Raw genomic sequence first — 12,464 nt, 5'->3', positions numbered from 1 at the left:
TGACATGGCAGAAGGAATTCTGAATAAGGATAGGATGATGGCAGGGAAAAAGAGACAGGAGAGAATAAGAATGAATGCCACTGAGGACTTAAGAAGGGGAATCAAAACACTAAGCTACTACAGAATGGTGTTAACTGATCAAGGGGAAAGTCTGGTTTAGAAAAAAAATGAGCAGTAGTGATTTCAGAAATACTTCAGTGGGTCATTTACGACAGCATCATATGAGATCACAAAAGAGGATGAGAACAACAAGACTGGATGTAGGAAGATGCCAGTGGGAAGGTGGACACTTTTACTGAAATGTAGAAGTCGCAACATTTTTAAGGATATACTGACAGAAAAAATGGAGATGACAGAATGTTAAATGTGAAATGGATGAGAGTAGACCGGTGTGATGAAAAGTGAAGGGATGCCAAAGGCATTTGTAAACAAACATAGGCGAATGAAGCTAGCCTGGCAACAAAAGATGAGATGTTTGAAGGTTGAGGATATTTGCCTGGAAATGTTTCCATGGATATTTTTATACCCCAAGTAGACTCCAGAGAATTTTTCCTGAGGCAGACAGTAAATGGAGGTGTGAAGGGGAAGAAAGAGATAATTGGGAACATATTTTCTGGGAGTGCGGTGAGTTGGTGGACTTTAAGGATTACCTGCGGAATGCACTGTCAGAGATGCTGGGTGGGTTTATTGGTGTGACAAGGAGATGATTTTTCTTAGCTATGATACAGAATCTAAATTGCCTAGACATGGTAAGGCCTTTCTGTGTCTAATTATGGTGGCTGCCAAAACAGCAATTACTAGAAAATGGAAATCAAAGTCTAAACCAACTATCTAGAAGTAGAGAATATAGTAACAGAGATAAAACAACTGGAATCGAAATCTTTAGAAAAGGGTAGGAGCAAACTACATAGGTAAAACGTGGAACAATACATACAGGGGAGGAATGAGGATTAAGAGAACGCAGGATGTAAATGAGCTATGTAATATTTGACTGAAAAAGATTGGGTAAATTATAAGTGATGTATAATGTTTGCAGTTGGGAGTATGTCAGTATGGTTTATGATGTAAAATGCTTGCGACTAGGATTGTGTCGGTGTAGTTTGTTTTCATTTATATAAATATATGACCGCCTATGTAGTAAGTGATGGTTTAATAAAGATGTTTCTTGTTTATAAAAGGGCAGGAATTTAATAATTTATGTAATATTGCTTAGGTTATATGATATACAGCAATACATGTGAAGTATAATGTTTGTTATGTTAATATAGTTTGATTACTTTTATAAGAATGTAAATTTGCCTATGTCAGAAGTGATAATTCAATAAAGGTGTTTGGGAAAAAAAAGAGATGAGATGTTTGCATTACACATATGCCACTTTTATAATGGTAGCCTGGAGAGGGGGGGAGTAGAGCTTTTGAAAATGTAGGGAAAGGAAAGTGGGACATGTGCGTATACGCTAATACTGTAGGTGAACAAAATAGTCTAACATACTATATTCAAGACAGGAGAATAAATATCTAGCATGAAGGAGCAGATGTGATGGAGGTTTGGTCTGATGTGATTAAGCAACAGAGAAAATAAATGATACGTAACAAAGAAAGGAGTGCTTTGGATAATCACAGGATGGGGAATAAAAGGTAACAGACAGGGAAGTTAAATGCAGGTTGAAGAATACAAATGCAGTTATGAGCCATAAGGGAAAACAAAGGTCTTGGAAATATATGAAAAGGAAAAAGGAATGGGAGATGATTTAATCATTAAGAATAGTAGTGCGAGGATAGGATGAGGAAGAAAGGAAAGAAGCAGCACTAAGCAAAGTCTGGAAAAGAAACAAAAAGAAGGCTTGTTGAAAGTGTCCTTAAAAGAGCTGAATTCTCACTACAATGTTGTGGGTAGCATGCTTTGCACCTAGAACCAAATGATAGTGCTTCTGCAAAGTGAAAATCAATGCAAATAAAATGTAGCCCCTTTCCAATCAAATTCTGAGCCATAAAGACTGCCTAAAACATTAAGTCAGTAACATTCTATATGAGGTAAAGAACTTTTGTGATGTTTCAGGGAGAAAGTTCTCTTCTTCAGTTTCTAGTTTTAGTGCAAAGTTGGAAATAAAGTGGAATTTTAATCTGCAGACTTTAATAAGACATAAAGTGTCAGTGTTAGCTTGCTTGTTATGTGAGATAGAAGTTGATGAGAAAATGAAAACATCACAAGCAGTGGACTCTAGGACTGCTGAAATTTAGCAAGCATTGGCCATGTGCATGATGGCTACAAGGACTGAGGTAGCTGCACTTGAAGAAAGCCGAGATGTACCTGATTTTATTAAAGATGTAGGGATACTGTTAGGGGCTATCCTGTCTGATGTTCAAAGGATCACTGATAAATTTAATAAATTGTTGGCATCCTACAGACTGCTAAGAGGTGACCTGTGTGTGGCATACAGGGCATCCTCCAGTCCATTACTGACAGATTTAGTGCACATCAGCAAGTCAAATGACATCAGAAACATTTGGTCTAAGGATCTAAACCACAAGTACATTTCACAGAGAATATCACTGCTGTGGAACAGACTCCACATCCACATAAAATAACATTCATCCCTGTCCATTTTCAAGTGCAACTTAGATCTATGGATGATAAACAGAAAAGTTACCCTAGGACTGTCCTTTGTACTACTTAATGACAGATGCAGCCTCTAAATGATTTCTCCTATCCATAGGTCCCTTTCAATTATATATGGTATCATCCCAGTTATTCTCATTAGGGATAATATATAATTATCAACCATGGGAAGGGGAAGGCCAATCTAAAACCAAATGGGATAGGTTATTTTGAACACAAAATGGGAAATTGGATAGGTTTAAAATGGTCCTCAAGGGCAGCTAGCCTAGTACTTACCTATAAACCTATGAACCTAAAACTGTATGGCTAAAACACTTAGATATTATAAATTTTATGACCATGTGGATACCATATTGGTGCTACAGTAAAAGAATAGGGCACTAAGGGAGCAGTTTGTTGGTTTCCAAGGAAAACTCGTGGTGGCTACCTCAGATCTAATTGAGCGAGAGGAAAAGAATATAGAAACAAAGTAATTCTAGAGAATGACTGTTCAAGATAAATAAAATAAAATAAATAAAACAGACAATGACATGGCTATAAAATATTTAATAGAAAAACAACAAGCTTTCACTTTCAGAAATGCTTAATCAGGTATATCAAAAAAAGTCCCACCCAACAAACATTTAAATACTATATAGTTCATTAATATGTAATTAATATATAAATATATTTTAAAATGACATTGGTAATCTCCAAACTCTGGACCCAACCCAGTTCAGGTTTGTAAAAGGCAGATCATGTCTCCTAAACCTGATAAACTTCTTTAAAGCAGTCACCAAAACTGTAGATGAGGGTAAGGTGGTACACACAGCCTATCTAAATCTTGCCAAGTCTTTCAACACCATCCCCCACTCTGGAATTATAGACAAACTCAATAAACTAGGTATAAATCCCTATGTCACAAGATGGGTTGCCAACTGGCTCACTGACCAAATCCACACTGTGAAAGTAGCAGACTCTAAATCCAACTTCAGACCAGTGACAAGTGGAGTACCACAGGGTTCAGTCCGAGGTCTTCTCCTGTTTGGTATCTACTTCTCTGAAGTACAGGCTAACACAGAAGGTCTTTGGCTAACAAAGTTCGCAGATGACTGCAAACTAATAGCCATAATCAAATCTCCTAATGATGTGGACATCCTACAAAAGGGCCTCACTGAGACAGATGCCTGGTGTCAAAGCCATGGCCTCAAGCTCAATGCCAAAAAGTCCATTGTCATCCCTTTTGGTAAAAACTCTGTATCCATGAACTACCACATAGGTGGTAGTCTACTTAACACCAAAAGTGTGATAAGAGACCTTGGGACACAGGTGGACAGTAGTCTCTCCTTTGATAATCACATCGCCACAGTAGTCAGGAAATCCTATTACATTGCACACCTCATCACAAAAGGTTTCTCATCCAGGAAAAAATAGGTCATTGTTCTCCTCTACTCATCACTCATTAGACCCATTATAGAGTACAACGCCCCTTTTGGTATGTACCTCACAAGACATTTACAACAACTGGAAAGGCCACAGAAATACCTCACAAAGAGGATTACCGGCCTCAAACAGATGCCCTACGCAGACTGTCTCAAAAAACTCCAGCTTTACTCTGTCACATATTGCCTACTCAGAGGCAATCTCTGCCTAACATACAAAACTATGTCAAACCCAGAGCTGTTGGACGTGCTCCACGTAAAGAAATCCCAATCCCTCTGACCTACATGCTCTAGGGACCTAAACCTTGTCACCACAATAAACAGAACATGCTGGAGGGATAGATTCCTATCTCAGAGACTTTCCATACTCTGGAACAAACTACCTATCTATATCAAACAAAGCTCCACATTAGCACTCTTCTAGAAAAATCTTGATGATTGGTTGGGAGATAGGAAATTCACCCCGGGGATCACTTCTGTGGCTCTGCTTAACAGGGGCACAGGAAAATAATTTTCTTCCATGGCAAAAGCCAGGGTACAGTTTGGCTAGGCTTATATAGGCCCTAGGGCCAATAGCCTAGTACCTACCTATGAACCTATGAATAATAATTTATATCAGCACATTAAGAGTTAAAAATATGTTTGATTTATTGGTTGATTTTCATAACTGATGATAGTATAAATGTGTAATGTCTGTGAGTCATAGCTGCTTCTGAGGAAGCTCTGTATTAAAGAAACGAAAGCTCTGAACCATTTGTGTCCTGGAGTCATACTTGTTTTTAATATATAAATTATTTAATTATTCAGTTAATTAAGCAATTAGTGATATAAACCATGTAACCGTAAAACAGGTTTTACAAAACATGATTCATTTAAACGTGGACCATTCAAGGCATTAAGGGGTACAATCCATTTATATTCATAATATTCAGTTAAGTTCACAATATCACCTCTATGAATTGTTGAATTAATAATCTGTAAAACATTAAATTTAAAGTTATGTGCATCACCATATTCAGCCACATGTTTTGCTAAAGCATTAGTTTAAACTCCCTTCCTAATATCATAAATATGTTGTGACACTCTCTCTTTAAGACGTCTATTAGTTTTGCCAATATACAAAGACTTACATAAGGTGCAAGTAGCAGTATAAACCAGGTTTGAGGAGTTACAGTCAGAAATAAAATCTGTATTAAAAACCTTCCCTGTTACAGGATATTGAAAAGAAGAAGTGGTGTTAATATATTTACAGAAATTACACTCCATACAAGGGAAGGCTCCAACTCTATTAACTCAGCTTCTGTTAGAGGGCACTATTCTGTGGCAGGTTACTCTGTAACATAATTGCATTTTCAAATTCATCTTATTTTTAAAAATAATCTTTGGTGACATACCAATACATTTTTTTTCACTTCTGGTAATGCCAATAAAATTGGCCAGTTATATTTGTGGTATTCCATGAGGCTAAATCCTTCACAGAGGGATACATGGAAAATGGTGTATGAGTTTATACTAACATAAATACACAGCATTTAAACCTCCTTCTTAGGTGATCTGCTTAGATGGGCTTTGTATATAGTTGGTTTATTGTAGAGAAATGTTTGTTTGTACATATCATTGTGTCTTATTGTTCGATATGTTTGGTTATGATATGATTAAAAGTCAATAAAAAGAAATTAAAAAAAATAATATATTATTAATAAACTTACATAACTTATTATATGTCATTATATAAGGGATAAAAACTATTTAAAGCAATGGCATTACATTCATAAATATCACATCCAGACTTAAAATATGGACTCATAGTGCTATTTCATAAGTTTTTAACACTATCAAGAGCAAAGTCTATAACCCTGTGCAAGAAATTCATTATACATATTAGATGATGCTTGGAAAAACACATCATCTACAGTGAGTCTAGATAAATGACAAAACTGTCCCCTCAACAAATTTTTATAGATGCAGCTTGCATGCATACTTGTACAATGCAAGTTAACTGTCTGTTTATAAACTTTTGTTTTAAGCAGCCCAGAAAATCCTTATATATATATATATATATATATATATATATATATATATATATATATATAATTAATATTATTAGAAGAGGAGAAAACCTCAAACTAAGAAAAGTAGTTGTTCTATTAAGATAATCAATAAATATATCTAAATCATCTACTGTTGATTCCCATATAAAACAATATGATTCACAAAACATGCATAAAATAATACATTGCTGCTAAATTCACTATTAAAGATGAACTGATGCTCACATTCATACATAACTAAATTAGCATATGTATTAGCCACAGGTGTACCCATAGCTTATTCCTACCTTCTGTCGATAAATCTGATTGTCAAAACAGAACACATTGTTCTCAAGTACTAAGTCAATGTAAAACACATATAGTATTAACAAAAGAAGTGGAATTAGTATCTAATTCATATAGCAGGTGTCTGATGGATTCTATGCCATCTCTATTAGGAATAGAGGTGAATAGTGACTTAATATCAAGCCTCACATGGATAGCAGCTTTATAAATTTATCTAATTTCATTTGCACAATTTGTAAAGAAAGTCCCTACAACATATTTATGATATTAGGAAGTGAGTTTTAACTAATGCTTTGCAAAGCATGTGGTTGAATATGGTGATGTACTTAGCTTTAAATTTAGTGTTTTACAGATTATTAATTCAACAATTTGTAGAGATGATATTGCAAACTTAACTGAATATTGCAAATATAAATGGATAGTACGTCTTAATGCCTTGAATGCTCCAGGTTTAAATGAATTGTGTTCTGTAAAACCTGTTTTAAGGTTACGTGGTTTATATCACTAATTGCTTATTTAACTGAATAATTAACTAACTTATATATTAATTACATATTAATTAACTATATAGTATTTAAATGTTTGGTGGTTGAGATGTTTTTTGGGGTCTATATCGCTTCAGCGAAAACCCCGTTACGCGAATACCCATTCATCGACCCCTAAACCTCGAACCGCGAAAATCCCGAACGCACTAAACTACGAAAAATAAAATATTGAACTGCCATAGTCGGCCAATCGCCACCACCTGCTACTTAGTACCTACCCAAACAAAATAAATAAACCACATACATACACTAACCAAACCCTACAGGCATACACCCAAACAAAACAAATAATCCAAATACACACATTTAACAAAACCCTACTTCCAAAACGACACTAAACCCCACATACACAACTATCTATGCACTATCCTTAACCCCTCCCTAACCCTAAGGTCCGTAACTACCGCACACTTCCCCTACAGACATACACCCAAACAAAATAAATAACACACATACATACACTTAAAAAAACCTACATCTAACACTACACTATATATTACATACATTACCTATCTATGCACTTACCTTAACCCATATCCTAACTCTAAAATCATATCTATCGCACACTTAGCTTACGGAGCTATACCACAGATGGGCCAACCAAAACAAATCGACATTTCAGAATTTGCGGTTTTGGACATTCGAGGTTTACGTACTTCACGCAATACGGTTTGACGTATTCACCTAAAGGGGTTTTTGTTGGAGTGATATAGATCCTGTTTTTTGATATACCTGATGAAGTGTTTCTGAACGTGAAAACTTGTTATTTTTCTATTAAATATTTTATAACCGTGTCATTATCTGTTTTATTTATTTTATCAAGAGGAAAGGGCATGGAGAATATATTTATCTGGAGTTCCAGAAACAGAAGAGATGGGATTGTCTCTCATTTATTATAGACAAGTCTCTGGCCTGGACTGGCTTGTAGGCAAGCTGTATTAGAGCTGGAAGAGCACATTAGGTGTCTTAAGCAATGCCAGTGGTTTAGGTTTTAAATAGGAAACCACATTGTATTTGGTTAATTTTGAGTCCTGATCAAATGAACAAATGCTGTGTCTGCTATGGAAGACAGGCAAAGTCTATACAATAAGAGGAAAAAAAAGAATCTTTTTTTTAACATAATTATTTTGTACATATAGAAAATGTGCCCAATTCTAAGCAATCTTGTCTGAATGCTAGTTATAGAGCTTGAAGTTCAAGATGGTGTACCCAATACAGGAGTGAACATGTGAGGAAAATGGGAGTGAGCTCCCAATACCAGCTCACCCTTCTTTGATGGAAGCAGCTTGGCATGCTCTTCTGGTGATAGCTGCAAGAATATAGGTGTATCACTGGCAGCACAAAGAGCTTTGCCTGCCCATGCTGCAAGTGATGTAGCAATTAATCAAGAGGCTGTGCACGTGTGTTTGCATGCATGGACCTCCCAAGTCAGCTATAGGGAAGCTCACAGGCTGTCAAAGAGCTGGAGATAGGACACTCAATATGATCTGCAGACTGATCCTGTCACCCTCATAGAGGAATGAATGGGTCAACTGGCTGCAGGAATGGGGGGTCCTTGGATTGACCCTACAGAACCAAAACAAAATAAATAAATAAATAATGAAAAGATGATGTAGTCAACCCTTTCTTATGACATTCTTTCCAATGGGAATATACATCTTTGTTGATGGTCAAGAAGTGCTGAACTGTGTACATAGTTCAGAAATTAAAGAGGCAAATAATGGTTTCCTGTTGGAACCAGAGGAAGTGATTAGTGATTTAATGCTGCTGAGCAATGCAGGTGCTGGGGAGTATGAGCAATTGACAGATAAATCATGATGATGGTCAGCTGTACATGCACATGCCCTTGCTCCATTTAGCTTTCCATCTGTTAACCATGCAATGAACCAAAAGCAGGATGCGGACATCAGAGTGGGAAATACTGTCCCAGAGAAAATGGAATAGTGCTGATTCTTTACCATAGACAACAGTTAGAGTTTCTGAGAGTGCATTTCACTATAAAGACGTATGAGTTTTCTAAATATAAGCTTTGTTGAAGAGTGACTGGGATTGAGACAGAATGCACAAAATGTAAGGCCAGGCATCTTAATGAGATGAGGCCTCAGGTATGGTGAGCTTTTTAGTGGTGGACATCAAGGAGAGGATGTGCGGTGACAGCTAAAGCTGTTATACATTAAATAGGTAGTGTTACATGTCTGTTTTTTATTGTGGGTATAGCCTGTTGCTTACAGAAAGTATGGGGGCTCTTCGTACGAACATTAGGGGAATATGTCTGTGCATCAGCAGTATGCTTAAGTATCTCAGATGTGCATAGCAAATCCATGCAGCCATGCTCCTATCACATAGGTGACATCTCCATAAAACTGAATCTGTCATAAGGGACTTGGGCACTTTCATTGACAATGAACTATTCTTTACCACCACATTAGCACTGTTGTTAGAAAATTCTTTTATACAGCCAAATTAATAACCATGAGTATATCTTATAAATCCAAGGAAGTCATCATCCCCTCTACTTCTCCCTTATCAGGCCAGTTTATGTGATAGGTTCATAGGTAGGTACTAGGTTATCTGCCCAAAGGCATTTATAAGCCTAGCCAGAATGTGTTGGCTTTCGCCGCCCCCTTAGATTAGTTCCCTGAGCCTCTGTCAAGCAGAGCCATTGAAGTGATCCCTGGGGTAAACTTTCTGTTTCCCATCCACTCGTCAAGGTTTCTCTTGAAGAGGGTTAGTGAGGAGCTCTGCCTAATATAGATTGGAATCTTGTTCCAGAGCATGGGAAGTCTCTGGGACAGGAATCTATCCCTTCAGTACGTCCTATTTATTGTTGTGGTGAGGTTTAGATCCCTGGAGCATGTGGCTCGAGGGGATATGGTTTTCTTTAGGTGGAGCATGTCCATCAATTCTGGGTTGGACATGGCCTTGTATGTCAGGCAGAGATCACCTCTGAGTAAGCGGTATGCAACCGAATACAGCTGGAGTTTCTTCAGTCGAGCTGCATAGGGCATCTGCTTGAGGCCAGTGATCCTCTTGGTGAGGTACTTCTGTGGTCTTTCCAGTTGTTGCAGGTGCCTTGTAAGGTACATCCCAAATGGGGCATTGTACTCTATGATGGGTCTGATGAGTGATGCATAGAGGGGCCCAATGACCTCTTTCGATCTGGATGCAAACCCTTTTGTGATTAGGTGGGCCACATAGAAGGATTTTCTAACCACTATGGCAATGTGATTATCAAAGGAGAGGTTACTATCTACTTGGGTCCCCAGATCCCTTATTACGTCTTCCGTATTTAGGGGGCTACCACCTATGTGGTGATATATTGCCTTTTATAGTATGTACTTTTCTATGCACATGATTTAGCTCAAGAGACCACAGTGTTTCCCTACTAAAACAAGCAAAGTCATGTTCACCTTGAGCTACCCTGGCCACCTTAAAGCAGTCTCACTCTTTTCCATATTCTATCAACTTTTGAGGGGGGACGTCTGCCTAGTCTGCAAAGTGTCAAAGATCCAGTGCTGTGCAATCTCCATCAAATCCTGAAGTACCCACTCAAGGGATCTGAACTTACACTGCAATATAAATAAGAACTGCTAATATGATAGAGATGTATCACAGAGAATACCTCTGTTACAAAATGGACTCCCTTTGGGTGAAAAGCATAGTAGTTCCATAACTATTTTTAAGTACAAGTTGAATGAATGGATGGATGGAGAATTTTAAGTACATACCAGGTCTGGCTCTACAAGCCAGTATGGAAAAGGGATGTAACTAGGACCAAAGTGATTCATCCTGTTAGGGGTCTGGTATTAATTCACACTTTGGTAAATTCAATGTGGGATCATGTGATAATGCAACAAATTGTCCACCAGATCAACAGCCTAGTATTAACCTATAAACCTATAAAGATATGGACCTGTGGGTTTTCACTGCTATAAGAATGACATTCATGGATTAACCATAATACGTAAGGCTGATCAGTCACATTCCAAAATGCAATAGCACTGCAGTTAATTGAGTTTAGTTTCTTTACTGGTTTAATGCACTGATGACAGTAGACCATTTGTAGACATAGCCCCGGTGAAGAAATTCATAAAAAATAAATAAATAAAATAAAACAGAGCTAATTCAGGAAAATGGATTAATCGCAGATGGTAGAGAGTATCTCAGACAATTGAAACAATGAGCAAATTTTATTAACAGTGTATAAAAAATGTGGATTAAGTTTAGTAAATACAGGAGATAAGCAGGAGGGTGACAGCAGAGGGTTGAAGTCAAAGTGATGCAGGTGGGGGGGGGGGGGGCTAGATGATGTTTCCAGTGGAAGCCACTTGTAGTCAGATTATTGATGGAGGTGTCTTTACTTGTTCACTGAAAAGGGAGAAAGAGGAGATTTCTTTTAGCTGAGGGGGTATTGCTAGAGTTTAGGTGCTAGAATATAGAAGGAGTGGTCAATACAGTGCAGTACAGTTTAGTTAGGGGTTATGGAGTAAGGGAGTCAATTTAGAGAGGTTGTGGAGGTTGTAGGGATATAGATTTATTATGGAGTTTGGTAGTGAGAGGTAGGAAGGCACCTGTTTGAAGTAGTTTAAAAAGAAGAGGCCCAAAGAATATCTCAGCTGTGTAGGAGACTGGGAGCCACTGGGCTTTGGAGAAGGTGGTGTAGTGATGTTCCTGAATTGGGAAGGGGGTTGGAAATGAGTTGAGATATTTTATTTCCAGGGCACTGGCAAGTGGATGAGTTTTTTTTTAAATGCTGTGGCTGTGATGGTGAACAAGATTCAGGTTAAGCAAGGTGGACTCCTTTGACTATTGCAGCTCTAGCTGGTCTGGAGAGAAAGAGATATTTTTCCAGAATAAGAATAAAAGAGAACTGATATTTTTCCTTGTATTTTCAGTATGTTTATGAAAGTGAAATGATTGGTCCAGCCATAAACCTAGGTATTTAGAGGATGTGGTTGTTTCTATTGGGATACCACTGAAATTTGTAATGTTTAATTTTTTAGGAGTATTTTTCAACTTTTATGAGATTTCAGAGTTATCTCTGTAAATGGGCAATGTGGTAAAAGCAGGGTTCATGTTAGGTGATAATCACTGATAAATGAAATTATCCCCAATTAGAAAAGAATGTGAGGGTAAACCAAATTATGGTAAAGCATATAAAGTGATGAAATGGGTCCTTTAGGCACTGCTGTTGCAAATATTGAAAAGAAGTCCGTATGAAATGCTGAATGCTGAATAGCAGGGTTTCATGCCCCATGTAACAGATGAAATGCCTTAAGAGAGGTGAAAGCATTGCACTGCACAAAGATTATGTTGGTAATCAGCACGTATGAAGTACAGTGATGTAGATATAGATATAAGTGAGGTGTTTCATAACAAATGTGAAAATATACAGATTGATATAATGAGTAGTGAATGATTTCAGTTTTACTCTCTCTGAGAAGTAATTGTTAAAATCATAAAACATTTGAGAAAAAGTATACATGTTAAGTAGCAGGGTTCAGTTCTGAAGAAAATAATTTTTATTAATCCAAGGTGAGAA

This window comes from Protopterus annectens, chromosome 8.part0, assembly GCF_019279795.1.
Source record: "Protopterus annectens isolate FY-2018-M chromosome 8.part0, PAN1.0, whole genome shotgun sequence".
Classification (NCBI taxonomy): Eukaryota; Metazoa; Chordata; order Ceratodontiformes; family Protopteridae; genus Protopterus; species Protopterus annectens.
The sequence above is the reverse complement of the archived record's forward strand: the minus strand, read 5'-3'. Positions refer to the sequence as shown.